Genomic DNA, 23,670 nt, shown 5'->3' with positions numbered 1-23,670 from the left:
GCTGAGAAAACACTGTTGGCCCTGTGTCAGGGTCAAGAAGTGGCAGAGTTATACTGCCAGAAATTTAGAAAATGGTCTGTGCTCACTAAGTGGAATGAAGAGGCTCTGGCTGCTATTTTCAGAAAAGGTCTTTCTGAAACCCTTAAAGATGTTATGGTGGGCTTTCCTACGCCTACCGGTTTGAGCGAATCTATGTCTCTAGCCATTCAGATTGATCGGCGCTTGCGTGAGCGCAAGGTGGTGCACCATATGGCAGTGTCCTCTGAGCAAAGTCCTGACTCTATGCAATGTGATAGGATTTTGACTAGAGCAGAAAGACAGAAATTCAGACGTCAGAATGGCCTGTGTTTTTACTGTGGTGATTCTGCTCATGCTATTTCTGATTGCCCTAAGCGTACTAGGAGGGTTCCTGGGTCTGTTACCATTAGTACTGTACAGCCTAAATTTCTCTTGTCTGTTACCCTGATTTGCTCATTGTCGTCCTTCTCTGTTATGGCATTTGTGGATTCTGGCGCTGCCCTGAACTTAATGGACTTAGAATTTGCCAAGCGCTGTGGTTTTTCCTTGGAGCCTTTGCAGAGTCCTATTCCCTTAAGGGGGATTGATGCTACGCCATTGGCCAAGAATAAACCTCAGTATTAGACTCAGGTAACCATGTACATGGCTCCAGCACATCAGGAAAATATTCGCTTTTTGGTGTTGCATAATTTGCATGATGTTGTTGTGCTGGGTTTTACATAGTTACAGGTACATAACCCAGTGCTGGATTGGAGATCTATGTCTGTAACTGGTTGGGGTTGTCAGGGGATACATAGTGATATTCCTTTGATGTCCATTTCCTCGTCCCCTTCTTCTGAAGTTTCTGAGTTTTTGTCGGATTTCCAGGATGTATTTGATGAGCCCAAGTCCAGTTCTCTGCCTCCTCATAGGGACTGCGATTGTGCCATTAATTTGATTCCTGGCTGTAAGTTCCCTAAGGGCCGACTTTTCAATCTGTCTGTGCCAGAGCATGCCGCTATACGGAGTTATGTAAAGGAGTCCTTGGAGAAGGGGCATATTCGCCCGTCTTCGTCACCGTTGGGAGCAGGATTTTTTTTTGTTGCCAAGAAGGATGGCTCCTTGAGACCCTGTATAGATTATTGCCTTCTCAATAAGATCACTGTCAAATTCCAGTACCCTTTACCTTTACTTTCTGATTTGTTTGCTCGGATTAAGGGTGCCAGTTGGTTTACTAAAATCGACCTTCGAGGGGCGTATAATCTCGTGCGTATTATACAAGGTGATGAATGGAAAACAGCATTTAATATGCCCGAAGGCCATTTTGAATATCTTGTGATGCCATTCGGGCTCTCTAATGCTCCATCGGTATTTCAGTCCTTTATGCATGATATCTTACGGAATTATCTGGATAAATTCATGATTGTGTATTTGGATGATATTTTGGTTTTCTCCAATGATTGGGAGTCTCATGTAAAGCAGGTTAGGATGGTATTTCAGGTCCTTCGTGCTAATGCGTTGTTTGTGAAGGGGTCTAAGTGCCTCTTTGGAGTTCAGAAGGTTTCTTTTTTGGGTTTCATTTTTTTCCCCTCGGCTATTGAAATGGACCCTGTTAAAGTCCAGGCCATTCATGATTGGACTCAACCTACATCTGTAAAGAGCCTTCAGAAATTTTTGGGCTTTGCCAATTTTTATCGCCGCTTTATTGCTAATTTTTCTAGTGTGGTGAAGCCTCTGACCAATTTGACGAGGAAGGGCGCTGATGTGGTGAATTTGTCCTCTGCTGCTGTTGAGGCATTTCAGGAGCTTAAACGTCGTTTTACTTCTGCCCCTGTGTTGCGTCAGCCAGATGTTTCTCTCCCTTTTCAGGTTGAGGTTGATGCTTCTGAGATTGGGGCAGGGGCCGTTTTGTCTCAGAGAAATTCTGATGGCTCTTTGATGAAACCGTGTGCTTTCTTCTCCAGAAAGTTTTCGCCTGCTGAGCGTAATTGTGATGTCGGCAATCAGGAGTTGTTGGCTATGAAGTGGGCATTTGAGGAGTGGCGACATTGGCTTGAGGGAGCCAAGCATCGCATGGTGGTCTTGACTGATCACATGAATCTGATTTACCTCGAGTCTGCAAAGCAGTTGAATCCTAGACAGGCTCGGTGGTCTCTGTTTTTCTCACATTTTGATTTTGTGGTCTCGTATATTCTGGCTTCTAAGAATGTGAAGGCTGATGCCCTTTCTAGGAGTTTTTTGCCTGATTCTCCGGGAGTTCTTGAGCCGCCTGGGATCCTCAAGGAGGGGGTGATTCTTTCTGCCATCTCCCCTGATTTGCGGCAGGTACTTCAGGAGTTTCGGGCTGATAAACCTGACCGCTGTCCTGTGGAGAAATTGTTTGTTCCTGATAGATGGACTAGTAGGGTAATTTCTGAGGTTCATTGTTCGGTGTTGGCTGGTCACCCTGGGATTTTTGGTACCAGAGATTTGGTGGCTAGGTCCTTTTGGTGGCCTTCCTTGTCGCGGGATGTGCGTTCGTTTGTGCAGTCCTGTGGGACCTGTGCTCGGGCTAAGCCTTGCTGTTCCCGTGCCAGCGGGTTGCTTTTGCCTTTGCCTATTCCTGAGAGGCCCTGGACGCATATTTCCATGGATTTTATTTCTGATCTTCCTGTCTCTCAGAAGATGTCTGTCATCTGGGTGGTTTGTGACCGGTTTTCTAAGATGGTCCATTTGGTGCCGTTGCCTAAGTTGCCTTCCTCCTCTGATTTGGTTCCATTATTTTTTCAGCATGTGGTTCGTTTGCATGGTATTCCGGAGAATATTGTGTCTGACAGAGGTTCCCAGTTCGTTTCTAGGTTTTGGCGGTCCTTTTGTGCTAGAATGGGCATTGATTTGTCTTTTTCTTCAGCATTCCATCCTCAGACAAATGGCCAAACGGAGCGAACTAATCAGACCTTGGAGACCTATTTGAGATGCTTCGTGTCTGCTGATCAGAATGATTGGGTGACCTTTTTGCCGTTGGCCGAGTTTGCCCTTAATAATCGGGCTAGTTCTGCAACCTTGGTTTCGCCTTTCTTTTGTAACTTTGGTTTTCATCCTCGTTTTTCTTCAGGGCAGCTTGAGCCTTCTGACTGTCCTGGTGTGGATTCCGTGGTGGACAGGTTGCAGCAAATTTGGACTCATGTGGTGGACAATTTGACGTTGTCTCAGGAAAAGGCTCAGCGTTTTGCTAACCATCGTCGGTGTGTTGGTCCCCGGCTTCGTGTTGGTGATTTGGTCTGGTTGTCTTCTCGTCATTTTCCTATGAAGGTTTCTTCCCCTAAGTTCAAGCCTCGCTTTATTGGGCCTTATAAGATTTCTGAAATTATCAATCCAGTGTCTTTTCGTTTGGCCCTTCCAGCTTCCTTTTCCATTCATAATGTGTTCCATAGATCCTTGTTGCGGAGATATGTGGTACCTATGGTTCCCTCCATTGATCCTCCTGCTCCGGTGTTGGTTGAGGGGGAATTGGAATTTGTGGTGGAGAAGATTTTGGATTCTCATTTTTCGAGGCGGAAGCTTCAGTATCTGGTCAAGTGGAAGGGTTATGGCCAGGAGGATAATTCTTGGGTTGTTGCCTCCGATGTTCATGCTGCCGATTTGGTTCGTGCTTTCCATTTGGCTCATCCTGATTGGCCTGGGAGCTCTGGTGAGGGTTCGGTGACCCCTCTTCAAGGGGGGGTACTGTTGTGAATTCTGTTCTGGAGCTCCCTCCTGTGGTTGCTAATGGTATTTTTGTGAGTTCTGCCCTTGGGCTCCCTCTGGTGGTTTCGAGTGGAACTGCTGCTCCTTTAGGTAGCTGTAGCAGCTGCCTTCACTAATCGCCTTGCCTGGGTTTGTTATTTAAACCTGCTCTGGGCTTTAGTCCATGCCTGCTGTCAATGTTCTTGGTTGGATTTGGTTCTCTCCTTGGAATTTTCATACGGCCAGTCCTTGTCTGCAAAAGATAAGTTTTTGCTAGTTTTTGTTTGTCCATTTGTTTGGACTCTATTGCTTTGCAAATATGTCTCTTTTTGTCCAGCTTGTCACTATGTCTTATTCAGGCTAGCTGGAAGCTCTGGGAAAACAGATTTGCCCCTCCACACCGTGAGTCGGTGTGGAGTTCATTTTTGTAAACGCTGCGTGGATTTTGTAGTTTTTTATACTGACCGCACAGTATCCTTTTCTCTCTGTCTATCTAGTTTAGTATTGGCCTCCTTTGCTGAATTCTGATTTCATTTCTGTGTACGTCATTTCCCTCTCCATTCACAGTCAATATTTGTGGGGGGCTATCTTTCCTTTTGGGGGTTTTCTCTGAGGCAAGATAGCTTTCTATTTCCTTCTTTAGGGGTAGTTATTTCTTAGGCTGTGAAGAGGTGTCTAGGGAGAGTCAGGAACATCCCATGGCTATTTCTAGTGTTGTTGTTAGGATTAGGGACTGCGGTCAGTAGAGATACCACCTTCTCAGAGCTCACTCCATGTTGCCTTTTAGCCACCAGGTCATATCAGTGTGGCCTCTTAACCACCAGGTCATAACAGTAATCCCCCTGTATGTTTCCTTGCTTCATGTCCTCGTGCTCCACCTGCAATGCATCCTCTTTGATTGTGAACAGAGAGTTTTTTAGAATGCTGAGAAGCGGGATGGTGATGCTAATTATGGCGTCATCGCTGCTCACCCTCTTGGTGCAGTCCTAAAAGTTTTGGAGGATGTTACATATGTCTGACATCCATGTCCACTCCTGAGGTGTTATGTGTGGAGTCTGACCTGAAATTTGATGGCCTTGTTGATGTTGGTAGTCAACAACTGCCCTCTTCTGCTCACAATTCCTTTCCAACATATGCACCATAGAGTTCCAGCGTGTGGGGACATCACACAACAGTTGGTGAGCTGGAAGCTGAATCTGCTGCTGCAGCATGGCAAGGGTGGCTGAAACTATAGCTGACTTTCTAAAACAGGCAGACAAATGGCATACTTTCACTAGCAGATCCGGCTGCTCTGGGTAGCTTTTCAAAAAACGTTGAACCACGAGGTTAAGCACATGGGCCAAGCAAGGTACGTGTGTGAGCTCACCATGCCTCAGAGCTGCCACCAGGTTACGGCCATTGTCACACACGACCATGCCTGGCTGTAGGTTCAGTGGTGTCATCCAAACATCTGACTGCTCTTTCAGCGCTGTCCACAACTCTTCTGCATTGTGCGGTTTGTCACCTACTATATGCAGATTAGCTTCAGCACAGCCTGTTGCCGCTTGGCTAAGGCTGTGCTGCAGTGCTTTCAGCTTCTGACTGATGTGTTGATTTCAGACATGGAGGATGAAGAGGAGATGCTGGAGCTGTAGACTGTGGGGGCAACCCTGATTGATGTAGGGCCAGCAATCCTCAGCGTGGGGAGGATGTGTTCCATCCCAAGGTCTGACTGGGTCCCAGCTTCAACTATGTTTACCCAATGTGCCATCATTGAGATGTACCGTCCCTGCCCACAAGCACTTGTCCACATGTCCGTGGTTAGATGGACTTTCCCAACAACAGCATTGTTGAGGGCACGGCTAATGTTGTGGGACACATGCTGGTGTAATGCCGGTATGGCACACCGGGAGAAATAGTGGCGACTGGGGACCGAGTACCTTGGCTGGGTATTTCCACTTGCACTCCAAAGACTGAGTTATAGACAACTGAATGCTGTGCTGTGACAAGGACGTGGATGCACTTGCTGATGGTGCTGCTTGACTGTGGGCCACAACAGGTGCAGGGCTAGAGACATCTTCACATGCACGGTGTACTGGGGATTGTCTTCTATGCAAAACAGTGGAAGAAGCAGTGCCTGACGAGCAGGCAGTGGTCCTTGACCCTGGGGTTTGTCCCAAAAAAGTCGGGTGCTTTGCTTGCATGTGCCTGATCATGCTGGTGGTGGCTAGGCTGGTTGTTTTGCTACCCCTGCTGATGTGGGAATGGCAGGTGCTGCAAATGGACTTTTTGGAGTTATCGGCAGAGTCTTTAAAAAAATAGCCAGACTTGGGAAGATCTCACAGGTGGAATGGCAACTTCACTCATGTTGGTGTTACGGGGAACGGATGCACGCCTTCTGTCTGTGGCCACCACACTGTTTCTTCCTGCCTGTTGGGGGATATGCCTCCTTCCCCATTTGTGCTGCTGTCCTCGCTATCGCTATACATGTCCTCCTGCCAGGTTGGGTCAGTCACTATGTCATCCACCACCTTGTCTTCCACATCCGCACCCTGCTCCTCCTCCTGACTTTCTGGCAATTGTGTCTCATCATCGTCCACCTCTTGTGACACTTTCCCACCCTCGCCTTCGTGTGACCTGGGCTGGTCAAAGCTTTGGGCAGCTCTACATGCGATCTCATCTTATCCCACTTCAAGTTGACTTGCAGAGATTTCTAAATCTTGAAATGGAAAACTGAACTGCTCTTCAGAGTGTGGGATCAGTTGACTCAGGGCACTCGGCACGGTGGAAGGAAGGAGGATCAAGGTGAGGAATATCCTGGCCACACTCATGGCTAATCGGACTTGACCATGTGGAAGACAAGGTGGTGGTGGTGGCGGCTAAGTGGCTGGAAGCATTATCCGCTATCCAACCAACAACCGTTTCACACTGCTCTGGCTTCAATAGTGGTGTGCTGCGGTCCCCTAGAAACTGGGACAGGAAGGTCGAGCGAGAAGATGTGTGTCTTTGATGTTGCCCACTTTCACCTTGCCCACAACCTCATCCTCTGGATGCACCATCAGCATCACACCCACTTCCCCGTCCCTTGCGTTGCCCATTTTAAATGGACTACTGCACTATTTCAAATGCTCAACACAAATGTCTTTATTAGTAGTGAAACAATATGTGATCAGTATGCCTACAAATCTACGATTTTTCAAACCCAAACACCAGGCAGGCCTCAGCCTGCCCTAACAGACTGTATTCAAATTTTTTTAAGATAAAGAAGTTGTCCACTACAATAATTTTTTTTTCATAAATCTTGCTATTATGTGCCACTGAAAACATCCACTGTGTTTATTTTAGCAATATTACCTTTTATCATGCTGTAGCAGAACATCTTCAGTGCTGGATCCAGCTTTCATGGGGTTAATCGACAACTTCCTTTGTCCTGAGTTATTGTGCTCTAATACTACAAGTTCCATGATGCTTTGCACAGGCTTCTAAGCCCAAACCTACCACACCAACTCCAAAACACACCCAAACCCCTCCCTCCTCTCCCTCCTCTATCTTCAGAAAGATTTGTGATGTCATTTCTGTCCAACCTCCTCTTTTACAATTGTTCAACCCACACTCCATTACACACAGATAGATAAATAGATAGATAGATAGATAAATAGATAGATATGTATCTATATATCTATGTCTATTTCCATAGATATGTCCATATCCATGTTTCTAAACCCTTTCACCCCTGGAGTTTTTATTCATTTATCGCTCCCCTCCTTTCCAGAGCCATAATTTTTTCGTCAATATGGCCATGTAAGGGCTTATCTTTTCCGGGACAAGTTCTACTTTTGAATGACACCATTGCTTTTACCATGTCGTGTAAAAGAAAAAGTGAAAAAAAATTAAAAGTGCGATGAAATTGCAAAAAAAGTGCAATCCCACACTTGTTTTTTGCTTGGCTTTTTTGCTAGGTTCACTAAATGCTAAGACTGTGTGCATACGTTGCGGATTTGATTGCAGATCGCAGCATCTTTTGCCGCATGGAATTGCATCAAATCCGCAGTGTAGTGCACAACCAATGTAAGTCTATGGGAGCTGCAGACTTGTTGTGCACATGCTGCGGAAAAGGCCCCACCGAAACGCAGCTTTTTTTTTCTGCAGCATGTCACTTCTTTTGTGCCAAACTGCAGCGTTTCTGCACCCTTAGACTTTCATTGAGTTGGGCACATCTGCAGCAAAACCGCAGATGTAAAAAAGATCTTCATTTTGCTGCAGATGTGGGTCTGAGAAACGCTGAAGCTCCGGAGGAGGGAAGCGTGTGGGCAGTGACTGTGTATGTATGTGTGTGCAGGCGGGGTCTGCGGGCTGTTCGCATGTGTGCGGGTGTGTGCTGGACTGTTCGGGTGTGTGCAGGGCTGTTCGGGTGTGTGCAGGGCTGTGCAGGGGTCTTTTGGGGAGTGTGTGCAGGCATCATCCGATGGGACTACAAGTATGCAGCATCCAATCTGCAGCTAATTCGGATGTAATCTGGACAGAGGACACCCACACTACACTATCCATACATCTATCAATAGATATATCTATCCAGATATATCTATAGATATATATATATATGAATAGATAAATGTATGCATCTATAGATCTATCTATATGTAGATCTGTCTATCCATTTCATTTATCATCTAATCTGTGTGTAATTGAGTGTGGGTTGGACAAATGTAAAAGAGGAGGTTGGACAATAATGACATCGCAAATCTTTTTTTTTTGTTCAATAATACATCTTTACTTAGCTTTCAAAAATGCATACAAAAAAGCACAAAAACCGCACCAAAAAACAATTAAAAATGCATCAAACCACGCAAAAAATGCACCAAAAACGCATCAAAACTGCACCAAAAACTGCATCAAAACTGCACCAAAAACTGCATCAAAACTGCACCAAAAACTGCACCAAAACTGCATCAAAACTGCATGAAAACTGCACAAAAACTGCATCAAAACTGCATCAAAAACACATCAAAACTGCATCAAAAACACATCAAAACTGCACCAAAAACTGCATCAAAACTGCAGCAAAAACCAGCAAAAACGCAAGAAAACCACACCAAAAACTGCATCAAAACCGCACCAAGAACTGCACCAAAAACTGCATCAAACCCGCACCAAAAACTGCATCAAAACTGCACCACAAACTGCATCAAAACTTCACCAAGAACTGCATAAAAAAGCATCAATAACCTGAATCAAAACCACACAAAAACGCACCATATACTGCAGCAAAAACTTAATCAAAACCGTGCAAAAATGCACAAAAAACCACACCAAGAACTGCATCAAAACCGCACAAAAAACCCGCATCAAAACCGCGCAAAAAATGTGAAAAAATGCATAAAAAACACGCAGCTGCGTTTTCTGCAACGAGATGCAAATTTTGTGCAGAAAATTCTACACCCAAATCTGCAACGTGTGCACAAAACCTAAACCTGACCCACCATTACGATTCTCCAGGTGATTACGAGTTCATAGACACCAAACATGTCTAGATTATTTTTTATCTAAGTGGTGAAAAAAAATTCCAAACTTGGCTAAAAAGAAATAAAATAATTGCGCCATTTTCCGACACCCATAGCGTCTATATTTTTTGAGATATCGGGTTGGGTGAGGGCCAGTTTTTTGCATGCCAAGCTGACATTTTTAATGATACTACTTTTGTGCAGATACGTTCTTTTGATCACCCGTTATTGCATTTTAATGCAATGTCGCGGCAACCAAAAAAACATAATTTTGGCTTTTGAATTTTTTTTCTCACTACGCCGTTTAGCGATCATGTAAATTTTTTTGTTGTATTAAAGCAGCTGTTATGTTGTGGCTTTGAAGTGGGCTCACCGCTGAAGCCCTCCTCAAAGCGGGGGATACTGCCAGCTGACGTACTATTCCGTCAGCTGGCAGAAAGGGGTTAATGAACAATATGTTTGTTAAAAAAAACTAAAAAAAAATGGCGTGGGCTCCAGCGCAATTTTCTGCACCAGAGGGGGAAAGCCGATGGACGGGGGCCAATATTTGTAGCCGGCTATGAGTATCAGCCCGCAGCTGTCTGCGTAGCCTTTACTGGCTATTAAAATAGGGGGATCCCAAAAAAAATGACGTGGGGTCCCCTATATTTTTTATAGCCAGAAAGGCTACATAGACAGCTGCGGGCTGATGTTCATAGCCTAGAAAGGGGCTACAAATACCAGCCCCCAGCTGCCCCAGAAATGGCACATCTATAAGATGCGCCAATTCCGGCACTTAGCCTCACTTAGCCTCTCTCTTCCCACTCCCGAGTAGTGGTGGGATATGGGTTAATGTCACCTTGCTATTGTAAGGTGACATTAAGCCGGGTTAATAACAGAGAGGAGTCAATAAGACGCCTATCCATTATTAATCCTATAGTAGTGAAAGAGTTAAAAAAAACACAGCCAGAAAAAAGTATTTTAATATTCTTCATTTAACCATACTTACCATACTTCAGCGCCTGTAAAAAACATAAAATAAGCCGTATACTACCTGTCTGACTCAGTCCAATTAATAACGAGTGTCCCACAACGATCTCCCCTATAGAATAGTGATATCGGGTGATGTCACTGCTCTATAGGACCTCCAGTGACACACTGACAGGAGACAATGGCTCCTGCAGTGTATCAATGAGGTTACTATAGTTCACTGGTCTCACTTTATGGCAATTGCTGCGTGAGAACTTTATCACACAGCAATGTCAAAAGAGAGACTAGGGACTATTTTCTCACAGGGGCATAGGAATATATTGTGGGGAATACATTGTGAAAGGATACCTTTCATCATTGTATTCTTGGAGCCCCTGGAGAGTGGTCACATCAGCTGATGCTGCTGCTCTTCACGGGAGATCGTCATAGGACACTCGTTTTAATTGGACATCTGCGGATCAGGGAGTATAGTGTTTGTTATTTTAATATGTTTTACAGGTGACACTGGCTTCGGGGATTAAAGTGACAAGTGATGGTGAGTGTGTACTCTATGTTATATGTACTGTATGTATGTATGTATGTATTGTATGTAATGTATGAATGTACTGTATGTATGTATATACTGTATGTATGTACTGTAGGTGGCATGTTGCATGTCACATGCGCATGCTGCATGTCGCATGCTGCATGCCGCATGCTGCACGTCACATGTTGTCACATGTTGCATGTCGCATGATGTCACATGATGCATGTCACATGTTGTCACATGTTGTTGCATGTTGTCGCATGTGCATGTCGCGTGCCACATGTTGCATGTCGCATGTGCATGGTGCATGTTGCATGGTGCATGTTGTCGCATGTTGCATGTCGTCACATGTTGCATGTCGTCACATGTTGCATGTCATGTCACGTGTCGCATGGTGCATGTCATGTTGCATGTCGCATGGTGCATGTCACATCTTGCATGTTGCATGTCGCATTGTGCATGTCATGTTGCATGGTGCATGTCATGCCGCATGTTGCATGTCGCATGTGCATGGTGCATGTCATCGCATGTTGCATCTTGCATGTTGCCACATGTTGCATGTCACATGCTGTCACATGTCGCATCTTGCATGTTGCATGTCGTCACATGTTGCATGCAGCATGTCATGCCACATGGTGCATGCCATGTCACATGTGCATGTCGAATATTGCATGTTGCATGTCGTCAAATGTTGCATGTCGTGTTGCATGGTGCATGTCATGTCGCATGGTGCATGTCGCATGGTGCCTGTCGTCGCATGCCACTTCTTGCATGTTGCATGTCGCCACATGTTGCATGTCACATGTTGTCACATGTTGCATGTCGCATGTCATGTTGCATGGTTCATGTCATGTCACATGGTGCATGTCATGTCGCATGGTGCATATCGTCGCATGCCACATCTAGCATGTTGTCACATGATGCATGTCGTCGCATGGTGCATGTCGCATGGTGCATGTCACATCGCATGGTGCATGTCGCATGGTGTATGTTCTGTATGTGTGTAATGTATGTTGTCTGTAGTGTATATGTGTGTGTTGTTTTTTTTTACATTCAACACATTTGCCGGATGATGGGACTACTACTGTCCTATAATTGGCTAATGTGTCACTCACTGTCACTGTAGCAGGCATAGCCCAATGGGACTTGTAGTCCTTTCGGACGATGCCTGCATACAGAGACACACACACACCAATGACCCCACCGCACAGCCCCGTAGACCCCCGCCCGCACACTCCAGCACCCTCCACAGACCCCCACCCCTGCCGCCGCCACCTCCACGCACTGGCCGCTGCCACCACCACCGCCGCCACCACCACCACCGCAAGCGGCCGCCACCACCACCGAATCAGCCCCACCACCGGCCACACACGCACATCTCAGTCAGCACATTTGCACGGCCGGCCAGCAGACCCCTGCCAAGCCCACCCTCAGCACAGCCCTGCCAGTCCCCTGCACAGCTCCGCCCGTACCAGCACAGCCCTGCAGGCAGCCCCGCCCCCAGCCCAATCACTCTTGAGTGACTGCTGTCTGTGGAGGCTGGGTCACGCCTGCTGCTGACGTCACATCAATTTCCAGAGTCTGGAAATTGATGTGACCTCAGCGGAAATTAACAGCGGCAGCAGCCTGGGGGTCACGTGACCCAGACTCAGGCGCCGCCATAGCGCCGCTCACAGGCGAAAATGGCAACAGAAGGTATTTATAAAATTCATTAGGGACCCTGGGGGGATACATTGAGGGGTTAACTGAAAGTAGTGGACAACCCCCTTTAACCCCTTTACCCCCAAGGGTGGTTTGCACGTTAATGACCGGGCCAACTTTTACAATTCTGATAACTGTCCCTTTATGAGGTTATAACTGTGGGACGCTTCAATGGATCTTGGAGATTCTGACAATGTCTTCTCGTGACATACTTCATGATAGTGGTAAAATTTCTTCGATATAACTTGCGTTTATTTAAGAAAAAAATGGAAATTTGGTGAAAATTTTGAAAATTTTGCAATTTTCCAACTTTGAATTTGTATGCCCTTAAATCACAGAGATATGTCATGTAAAATAATTAATAAGTAACATTTCCCACATGTCTACTTTACATCAGCACAATTTTGGAACCAAAAATTTTTTTGTTAGGGAGTCATAAGGGTTAAAGGGACTCTGTCACCTGAATTTGGAGGGAACAATTTTCAGCCATAGAGGCGGGGTTTTCGGGTGTTTGATTCACCCTTTCCTTACCCGCTGGCTGCATGCTGGCTGCAATATTGGATTGAAGCTCATTCTCTGTCCTTCATAGTACACGCCTGCGCAAGGCAAGATTGCCTTGTGCAATGATTTAAAAAAAATTAACATTTAACTTTTTTTCACAAAAAAATTACTTCAGCTCCAATTTGTTTTATTTTCCCAAGGGTAAGAGAAGAAATTGGACCACAAAAGTTGTTGTGCTATTTGTTCTGAGTACGCTAATACCCCACATGTGCGGGTATACCACTGTTTGGGTGCATGGCAGAGCTCGGAAGGGAAGGAGCGCCTTTTGACTTTTCAATGCAAAATTGACTGGAATTGAGATGGGACGCCATGTTGCGTTTGGAGAGCCCCTGATGTGCCTAAACATTGAATCCCCCCACAAGTGACACCATTTTGGAAAGTAGACCCCCTAAGGAACTTATCTAGATGTGTGGTGAGCACTTTAACCCACCAAGTGCTTCACAGAAGTTTATAATGCAGAGCCGTAAAAATAAAAAATCATATTTTTTCACAAATATTATATTTTCTCCCCCAATTTTTTATTTTCCCAAGAGCAAGAGAAGAAATTGGACCCCAAAAGTTATTGTGCCATTTGTTCTGAGTATGCCAATACCCCACATGTGGGAGTAAACCACTGTTTGGGCGCATGGCAGAGCTCGGAAGGGAAGGAACGCCATTTGACTTTCAATGCAAAATTGACCGGAATTGAGATGGAACACCATGTCACGTTTGGAGAGCCCCTGATGGGCCTAAACATCGAAATCCCCCAGAAGTGACACCATTTTCGAAATTAGACCCCTTAAGGAACTTATCTAGCTGTGTTTTGACAGCTTTGAACCCCCAAGTGTTTCAGTACAGTTTATAATGCAGAGCCGTGAATAAAAAAAAAAAAAATTATTTTTTTTCACAAAAATTATTTTTTAGCCCCCAGTTTTTTATTTTCCCAAGGGTAACAGGAAAAATTTGACACCAAACGTTGTTATTCAATTTGTCCTAAGTATGCTGATACCCCATATGTGGGGGGGAACCACCGTTTGTGCGCATGGCAGAGCTCGGAATTGATGGAGTACCATTTGGAATGCAGACTTAGATGAATTGGTCTGCAGGCATCACGTTGCATTTGCAAAGCCCCTGATGCACCTAAACAGTAGATACCCCCCAGAAGTGACACCATTTTGGAAACTAGACCCCATAAGGAACTTATCTAGCTGTGTTTTGACAGCTTTGAACCCCCAAGTGTTTCACTACAGTTTATAATGCAGAACCGTGAAAATAAAATTTTTTTTTTTTTTTAAATTATTTTTTAGCCCCCAGTTTTGTATTTTCCCAAGGCTAACAGGAGAAATTCAACCCCAAAAGTTGTTATCCAATTTGTCCTGAGTATGCTTATACCCCATATGTGGGGGGGAACCACCGTTTGTGCGCATGACAGAGCTCGGAAGGGAAGGAGCGCCATTTGGAATGCAGACTTAGATGGATTGGTATGCAGACGTCACATTGCATTTGCAGAGCCCCTGATGCACCTAAACAGTAGAAACCCCCTAGAAGTGACTCCATTTTGGAAAGTAGACCCCCTAAGGAACTTATATAGATGTGTATTGACATCTTTGAACCCCCAAGTGTTTTACTACAGTTTATAACGCAGAGTCATGAAAATAAAAATTATTTTTTTCCCCACAAAAATGTTTTTTAGACCCCCAAATTTTTATTTTCCCAAGGGTAACAAGAGAAATTGGACCCAAATAGTTGTTGTCCAATTTGTCCTGAGTATGCTGATTTCCCATATGTTGGGATAAACCCCTGTTTGGGCGCACGGGAGAGCTCAGAAGGGAAGGAGCACTGTTTTACTTTTTCAACACAGAATTGGCTGGAATTGAGATCGGACGCCATGTCACGTTTGGAGAGCCCTGATGTGCCTAAACAGTGGAAACCACCAATTTTAACTGAAACCCTAACCTCAACACACCCCTAACCCTAATCCCAACCATAACCCTAACCACACCCCTAACCCTGACACACCCCTAACCCTAATCCCAACCGTAAATGTAACCCCAACCCTAACTTTAGCCCCAACCCTAACTTTAGCCCCAACCCTAACTCTAACTTTAGCCCCAACCCTAACCCAAACCCTAGCCCCAACCCTAGCCCCAACCCTAACCCCAACCCTAACCCTAACCCTTGCCCCAACACTAGCCCTAACCCTAGCCCTAACCCTAGCCCTAGCCCTAACCTAACCCTAGCCCTAACCCTAATGGGAAATGGAAATAAATACATTTTTAAATTTTTTTTTATGTTTCCCTAACTAAGTGGGTGATGAAGGGGGGTTTGATTTACTTTTATAGCAGGTTTTTTAGCGGATTTTTATGATTGGCAGCCGTCACACACTAAATGACGCTTTTTATTTCAAAAAATATTTTTTGTGTTACCATATTTTGAGACTATTAATTTTTCCATATTTTGGTCCATAGAGTCATGTGAGGTCTTGTTTTTTGTGGGACGAGTTGACGTTTTAATTGGTAACATTTTCGGGCACGGAACATTTTTTGATCGCTTTTTATTCCGATTTTTGTGAGGCAGAATGACCAAAAACCAGCTATTCATGAATTTCTTTTGGGGGGGGCGCTTATACCGTTCCGCATTTGGTAAAATGGATAAAGCAGTTTTATTCTTCGGGTCAGTACATTTACAGCGATACCTCATTTATATCTTTTTTTAAGTTTTGGCGCTTTTTATACGATAAAAACTATTTTATAGAAAAAATAATTATTTTTGCATCGCTTTATTCCTAGGCCTATGACTTTTTTAATTTTTCGCTGATGATGCTGATTGGTGGCTCGTTTTTTATGGGACAAGATGACGTTTTTAGTGGTGCCATGGTTATTTATATCCGTCCTTTTGATCGCGTGTTATTCCACTTTTTGTTCGGCGGTATGATAATAAAGCGTTGTTTTTTGCCTCTTTTTTTTTTTTATTTGTACGGTGTTCACTGAAGGGGTTAACTAATGGAACAGTTTTATAGGTCGGGTCGTTATGGACGCAGCGAAACTAAATATGTGTACTTTTATTGTTTTTTTTATTTAGATAAAGAAATGTATTTATGGGAACAATATATATATATTTTTTATTTATTTAGGAATTTTTTTAAAAAATTTTTACACATCTAAAAAATTTTTTTTTTACTTTTTTACTTTGTCTCAGGGGGCCATCCCTGTATAGTGACAGATCGCAGATCTTACACTTTGCAGAGCACTGTCAGATCAGCAATCTGGCGTGCCCTGCTGCTTAGTTACCAGAGCCTGCTCTGGACCCGGAAGTGCTCCCTGCAGGACCCAGAAGTAGCCCCGGGGCCATTTCGGATCTGGGGCATGCAGGGAGGAGATGCTCGGTACAAGGTGAGCACATCACCTTGTACCGATCATCTCAGGGATACATGCAGGGAGCCCCCTCTCTGCGCAATGCTTTCCTATACCGCTGGCACACTGCGATCATGTTTGATCGCGGTGTGCCGAGGGTTAATGTTCCGGGAGTGGTCCGTGACTGCTCCTGGCACATAGTGCCGGATGTCAGCTGCGATAGTCAGCTGACACCCGGCCACGATCGGCCACGCTCCCCCCGTGAGCGTGGCCGATCGTGCTGGACATACTATTCCATCCTTGGAAATTAGGGTCCACCCCACATGGACGGAATAGTACGTCCAATGTCAGAAAGGGGTTAATTTATGTGAAATAGCGCTGTATAGGATTTGAGTATCTCACAGCCAAAAAAATAAGTACACTGGTCTCCACTGCCAAAACTTGGAGCAGAGATATATGACGGCTGTAACAGAAATACCACACTGGCAAATCTGTGGCATTTCAAAATTTTTTAGGCTGAATAGCGCTGTATAGAATTTGAGTATCACACAGCCCAAAAATAAGTACACCGACCTCCAATGCCAAAACTTGGAGCAGAGATATATGACAACTGTAACAGAAATACCACACTGGAAAATCTGTGGCCTTTCAATTTTTTTTTTAGGGTTAATAGCGCTGTATAGAATTTGAGTATCACACAGCCCAAAAATAAGTACACCGACCTCCAATGCCAAAACTTGGAGCAGAGATATATGACAACTGTAACAGAAATACCACACTGGGAAATCTGTAGCCTTTCAATTTTTTTTAGGCAAAATAGTGCTGTATAGAATTTGACTATCAGACAGCCCAAAAAAGAAATACACCGGCCTCCAGTGACCAAACTTGGAGCACACAGATACAGGTCCTTCTCAAAAAATTAGCATATAGTGTTAAATTTCATTATTTACCATAATGTAATGATTACAATTAAACTTTCATATATTATAGATTCATTATCCACCAACTGAAATTTGTCAGGTCTTTTATTGTTTTAATACTGATGATTTTGGCATACAACTCCTGATAACCCAAAAAACCTGTCTCAATAAATTAGCATATCAAGAAAAGGTTCTCTAAACAACCTATTACCCTAATCTTCTGAATCAACTAATTAACTCTAAACACATGCAAAAGATACCTGAGGCTTTTATAAACTCCCTGCCTGGTTCATTACTCAAAACCCCCATCATGGGTAAGACTAGCGACCTGACAGATGTCAAGAAGGCCATCATTGACACCCTCAAGCAAGAGGGTAAGACCCAGAAAGAAATTTCTCAACAAATAGGCTGTTCCCAGAGTGCTGTATCAAGGCACCTCAATGGTAAGTCTGTTGGAAGGAAACAATGTGGCAGAAAACGCTGTACAACGAGAAGAGGAGACCGGACCCTGAGGAAGATTGTGGAGAAGGACCGATTCCAGACCTTGGGGAACCTGAGGAAGCAGTGGACTGAGTCTGGTGTGGAAACATCCAGAGCCACCGTGCACAGGCGTGTGCAGGAAATGGGCTACAGGTGCCGCATTCCCCAGGTAAAGCCACTTTTGAACCATAAACAGCGGCAGAGGCGCCTGACCTGGGCTACAGAGAAGCAGCACTGGACTGTTGCTAAGTGGTCCCAAGTACTTTTTTCTGATGAAAGCAAATTTTGCATGTCATTCGGAAATCAAGGTGTCAGAGTCTGGAGGAAGACTGGGGAGAAGGAAATGCCAAAATGCCTGAAGTCCAGTGTCAAGTACCCACAGTCAGTGATGGTGTGGGGTGCCATGTCAGCTGCTGGTGTTGGTCCACTGTGTTTCATCAAGGGCAGGGTCAATGCAGCTAGCTATCAGGAGATTTTGGAGCACTTCATGCTTCCATCGGCTGAAATGCTTTATGGAGATGAAGATTTCATTTTTCAGCACGACCTGGCACCTGCTCACAGTGCCAAAACCACTGGTAAATGGTTTACTGACCATGGTATTACTGTGCTCAATTGGCCTGCCAACTCTCCTGACCTGAACCCCATAGAGAATCTGTGGGATATTGTGAAGAGAAAGTTGAGAGACGCAAGACCCAACACTCTGGATGAGCTTAAGGCCGCTATTGAAGCATCCTGGACCTCCATAACATCTCAGCAGTGTCACAGGCTGATTGCCTCCATGCCACGCCGCATTGAAGCAGTCATTTCTGCCAAAGGATTCCCGACCAAGTATTGAGTGCATAACTGAACATTATTATTTGTTGGTTTTTTTTGTTTGTTATTAAAAAACACTTTTATTTGATTGGATGGGTGAAATATGCTAATTTATTGAGACAGGTTTTTTGGGTTATCAGGAGTTGTATGCCAAAATCATCAGTATTAAAACAATAAAAGACCTGACAAATTTCAGTTGGTGGATAATGAATCTATAATATATGAAAGTTTAATTGTAATCATTACATTATGGTAAATAATGAAATTTAACACTATATGCTAATTTTTTGAGAAGGACCTGTATATGAGGCATTTTTCGGTTAATTTAAAACACCAAAAAAATAAAAGGGGGGCACAAGGGTAGCACACACAACTATGTTACCTATGCCTGACAAAATATAATTTTTCAACAGACCTCAGTCTGACAGAACAGACTATATATTTTTTTTTTGGAGGGGGAGAATTTTTGGAAAAAAAAAATTGGTATATAGAGAGTAAATAAGCTGCAGCAGCAGGCAGTTATGGAGCTTTGGGAAGGATGCAGTAGGAGCAACGGATGCACATACAGAGCCTGCAGGACTTGCACTGATGTGGATATGCTGTGCCCTGCCTGCCTAGCGCTGCAATATCGGGACCCACGAATTAGCCCTAAAAAGGACTGTTGGTTTCTCAGGAATTGGGGATGTAAGAGTTGCAGACCTACACTACCTCTAAAAACCACGATTCTGACCCTATTTTGGCACCAGCTCTCCCTACTTTCACTGAAACAGGAACAGAATGCGTCAAGCAGGGCGGCGCCAGGTCTCTTATACTTGGGATGATGCTGTGTGGCCCAGCCAATCACTGCACGACCACAATAAAGATGGCTGCGGCGTTTCATGGCCTGGCAGACAATCCCTGCACCATGATTGGGTCTTTAAAGTCCACCAAAACTGCTGGGTTGAGACTGCAGTTACCGCCGAATAATCCCAGAAATGGTCGCTGCTCGCTGAGTACACCGAGCATAGCGATACCCGGGCGAGTAACAAGTAGTGGCGAGCACATTCACTCATCAATATTTACTACCCATCCTGATTTTTAATGTGGAGGAGTAGAGGTAAAAGAGCCTACACTGGATCTAGGAAAGATACACAGTATATCTTGGTGCCGTGTAGGCCAGTGGATAGAAAAATATTTAGAACTGAGAATCCTCAGTGGTTGATGCCTTTTAATGGCTAACTGGCTGGATCTATCATTCATGAAGTGTTTTGCATATAATGTAGAAAAACTCTTCATAGACCTTCAAGGCATTTTTTTTACGCCTCCACATCTGTCTCCCTATAGGTATCTAAATCCACGTGCAGAGGGAAAAGTCAAAAGTCAGAATCAAAGACATTTCCTAATATATTCCTGGTATGAACTTAGCTATCCCACTCTCAACTGGCTGCCTCAGTTGAGCACTTCCTATCTGTTTCTATTAGCAGTCCTAACTGTTGAGGAGGCAGTGGTGTGGTCATCACTGGGTGTCGCACTCAGCCATCAGGCCCCATTGTGTAGGAGTGCGTACTCCCTTATTACTGAGTGCTGCCATGAATACTTTTTAAAAAAAGTAAAGCTGTAAATCGTTAGGACTAGTTAGTTGAGCAATGACAAACTGGGTTCAGCAGACAATGGAGAGCACAAAACTGTCAGTTATTGCATTGAATCCTATATTGCTCTGCATTAATTATTGCATTTTCCCTTGTTTTCTGACCCAGCTTTTGTACCCTATTTATTCTGCTGATTAACCTCAAAGTCTGGACTTGACTTTGGACCATATGATTATTCTGCACCCTCAACTTTCTTACTAATCTCCTAAATTTCAAACAAGTTGTTCCCTTGCTTACGCTACTTGGTATCTGGTTTTTGCTCAATGTGCCAGCTACTATATCATGGATGCAAGTTCAGAGACCCTAAGGAAATACCCTGTACACCTGTGCAGAGATAAGAGGGTGAGTATCAGAATGACCCTGGGACTTGCTAAGCAGAGTGACCTGCACCCAGTTTGCTCATGGTAGACTTCTTGAGATTATGTCAACTCATTACACTGGCTATGGGGCATCATTTTGTGCAAGCTCAGAACCAATTAATGTCCACACCATATTAAAGAAGCGCTCCCATCACAGTTTTTATCCTCCAAATATATATGCAATCGTCATATTACATAGTACTGTGTACTTAATTGCTTATTTTACCTTTCTATCTAATTAATTCTTCTCTTTTCTCTGCTCTATGTAAAAACAGGAAGACTCTTTTCCCTCCACGAGTCATCCCCTCTTCAATTCTTGCCCCTTCTGCTCCACTCATTCCCCCTGCCAGGGACTTTTGCAGTGATGGCTCATACAGGGAAAAGAGACTTCTTGTTTCTACATAAACTTTAGAAGAATTCAGCTAATCTGTGGTTAATGACTTGGTGCCATAGGCCTAATATAAAAGAAAATAATTATCTGAGTGGAAAGGTAAAATTAGCAATTGTAAGTACACAGTGCTATATGAAATGATGATTGTATTATATCAAGAGGATAAAAAATTTAATGGAAGTGGTGCTTTGAGATAAAATGAGCTGAACAATTCTATTATAATGTAGTGCTCATTCTTGTTCTTTGGCCATATTTGTTTCCTGACTGCTCCGTTGCACAATATTGAAGAGAATGGCCATCTGCTTCACTAGCATTATTATCATTATTCAATCAAAATAACATTATGGTATAATTCAAATACCTATAAAACAAACTCTGATATAGAATAATAAAAATCACATTTAGCTGATAACAGTTGGAATAAAAAAAAAAATCAGCAAGGAGATCCAGAAGAGAAGTTCTGGAAGATATGAGGAACGTTATTGTTTTGTTCATTTAACACGAAATATATAAGTTAGATCCGATGTGAATACATATTAGTTTAATATCTTTTGTGCTGGAAATACCAGCCGTTACTCAAGGGAAAGTCGGCAAACAGTTGATTTGTTTTGCTTAGGAACTAATATAAAGAGTAATATAACCTGGGACATTAGTGTGCTTGCTGTGACACGCCGTGTCCTTCACCCGGTGCACCTGCTCTAACAGTATGTAAGCTCTGTGGGTTTTCCTTGACAGATCTTGGTGTAACTGCTTGAAGTTACACGTGGGTGAAGGATGTGGGTAGACCTGCCTCTGCTTGCTCTTCTGTTTCTGATCTCCAATCTGACATCATGCAGTCATTTTTTAACCCGCCGCGGGGGGCAAACAGACAGATTTAAAAATAGCATTATAAAGGAAACTCTGCTACTACTGAACGATCATGAGGACTAGAAGCATGCACGTTATTTTCTTTATGACAACACATTTTAATTTGGTTATATACGCATCGAGATTTCAATACAATTCTAACAGCTGCAATAAAAAGAAGTAGAAAATAACTCGTTAAAATCACTGTATTTACAATAAGCAAAAGATGTAAAATGTGGTTTACATCTAAACAGAAGTATGAGCTACAGGACTTATCAACTATAGAGAACAGCTGCTCCGTTTCCATCATTTCCAGAAGTAGATTTGCTTTCAAATGTCCGCCGCAGATGCATGAAAGTCCTCAGATCTCTGATAATGTTGCTGCATTGCACTTTGAAAATATCTAGCACTATGGAGATAAAGCAAACAAATAATACACTGCAGCCGGGATAAATGATCTAAAATGGTAGAGCTGTGGTATCTTTATTACAATGTTACTTGTACTACTCTGATCACAGTTTATTATAGAATTGTTATTATTGTACAGCTACAACAAGGCTGATTTACTAAGCTACATGTGCCAAAAATATGGTTTATGCTGTGTCTTTTACGTCTAGCTCCACATTTTTTATGATATTTAGATATGATTTTGGGCAGAAATGTGTGAGGGGAAAGTGGGAGGGGAAATATAGGGGAATAGTGTGAGAGGGTAGTAGAAGGGGAAGTGTGAGAGAACAGCATAAGTTGGGAAATGTGTGAGGGTAGAGTATGGGGGGAGAAATGTGTGAGGGACAGTAAAGGGCAAAAAGTGTGAGGTATCAGTATGAAGGATAAATGTGAATGGGGACAGTATGGAGGAAATGTGGAAGCACACATTATGGGGAAAAAAATGTGAGATGTCAATAATGTGGAAAATATGTGATGAAATGTGTGAGAGGCTAGTATGGGGGGGAAATGTCTAATGGGAAAGTATGAGGGGGAAATGTGAGGAAACAGTATGGGGGAAGTGTGAGTGGACAGCATGGAAGGAAAAGTATGAAGAGAGAGTATGAGTGGGAAAGTGTGAGGGGTCACAGTATAGAGTTTAGGCTTTGCGGTGAGACAGTAAGACCGGGGTCACACTAGCGAGTTTTACGGATGTATGAGAGGCGCAAAAACTACGCATTGCACACGGACCAATGATTCTCTATGGGGCAGCTCCTATCTGCCGTATACTTCGCAGCCGTATTTTACGGCCGTAGAAAATCGCAGCATGCTGCATTTGTCAGCATATTGCGCAAAAATTCCACCAATGAAAGTCTATGGGGGCGAGAAAAATACGGGTTACACATTGACCAGCAGTGTGACTTGCGAGAAATACGCCAGACACCTCCAGGTGCCAGGAAATGTGCCAAGCCTTCAATCAGGAAGCTCAGACATGCTAATTAGCTGAAGAAGCCAGACAGACATCCCGGAAGTCTGGCGCTCGCCTCCACGGAGTTGCAAGTAGCATGGCAAACATCATAAATGTCGATATGCTCCTGGTCCTGGTCCAGGAAAGGCCCGGAATTTGGGACCAACAGGATGCCAATTATGCCAACCGGGCTAGGAAAGAGGCTGCTTGGAGGAGCATTTGTGGGATCCTTTTCCCAGAATATGAGTAGCGGCCACGTGAGGTCCAGAGTCAAATGAGTAAGTACACTCATGTTTATCTATTCATTAATATTGGAAACTGCATTACCTACATGATTTTGCTGACTATTGTAATTTACATTAACATTATTATCATTTATTTATTTAGCACAATTAATTACATGGTGCTGGACATGAGAAAGGGGTTACGTTCAGAGTTTTATAGATGTTGTTTACATTAACAAAATGTACAATGACATACTGCTACAGAGGGAATAGGACCCTGTCCTAATGGCCTGAAATTCTTGGTATTTTGCATTTGATCATATTGTGCTGTTTGTGTTGACAATA

The sequence above is a fragment of the Ranitomeya imitator genome, chromosome 6, assembly GCF_032444005.1.
Source record: "Ranitomeya imitator isolate aRanImi1 chromosome 6, aRanImi1.pri, whole genome shotgun sequence".
Taxonomy (NCBI): Eukaryota; Metazoa; Chordata; class Amphibia; order Anura; family Dendrobatidae; genus Ranitomeya; species Ranitomeya imitator.
This window is presented reverse-complemented; position numbering follows the sequence as displayed.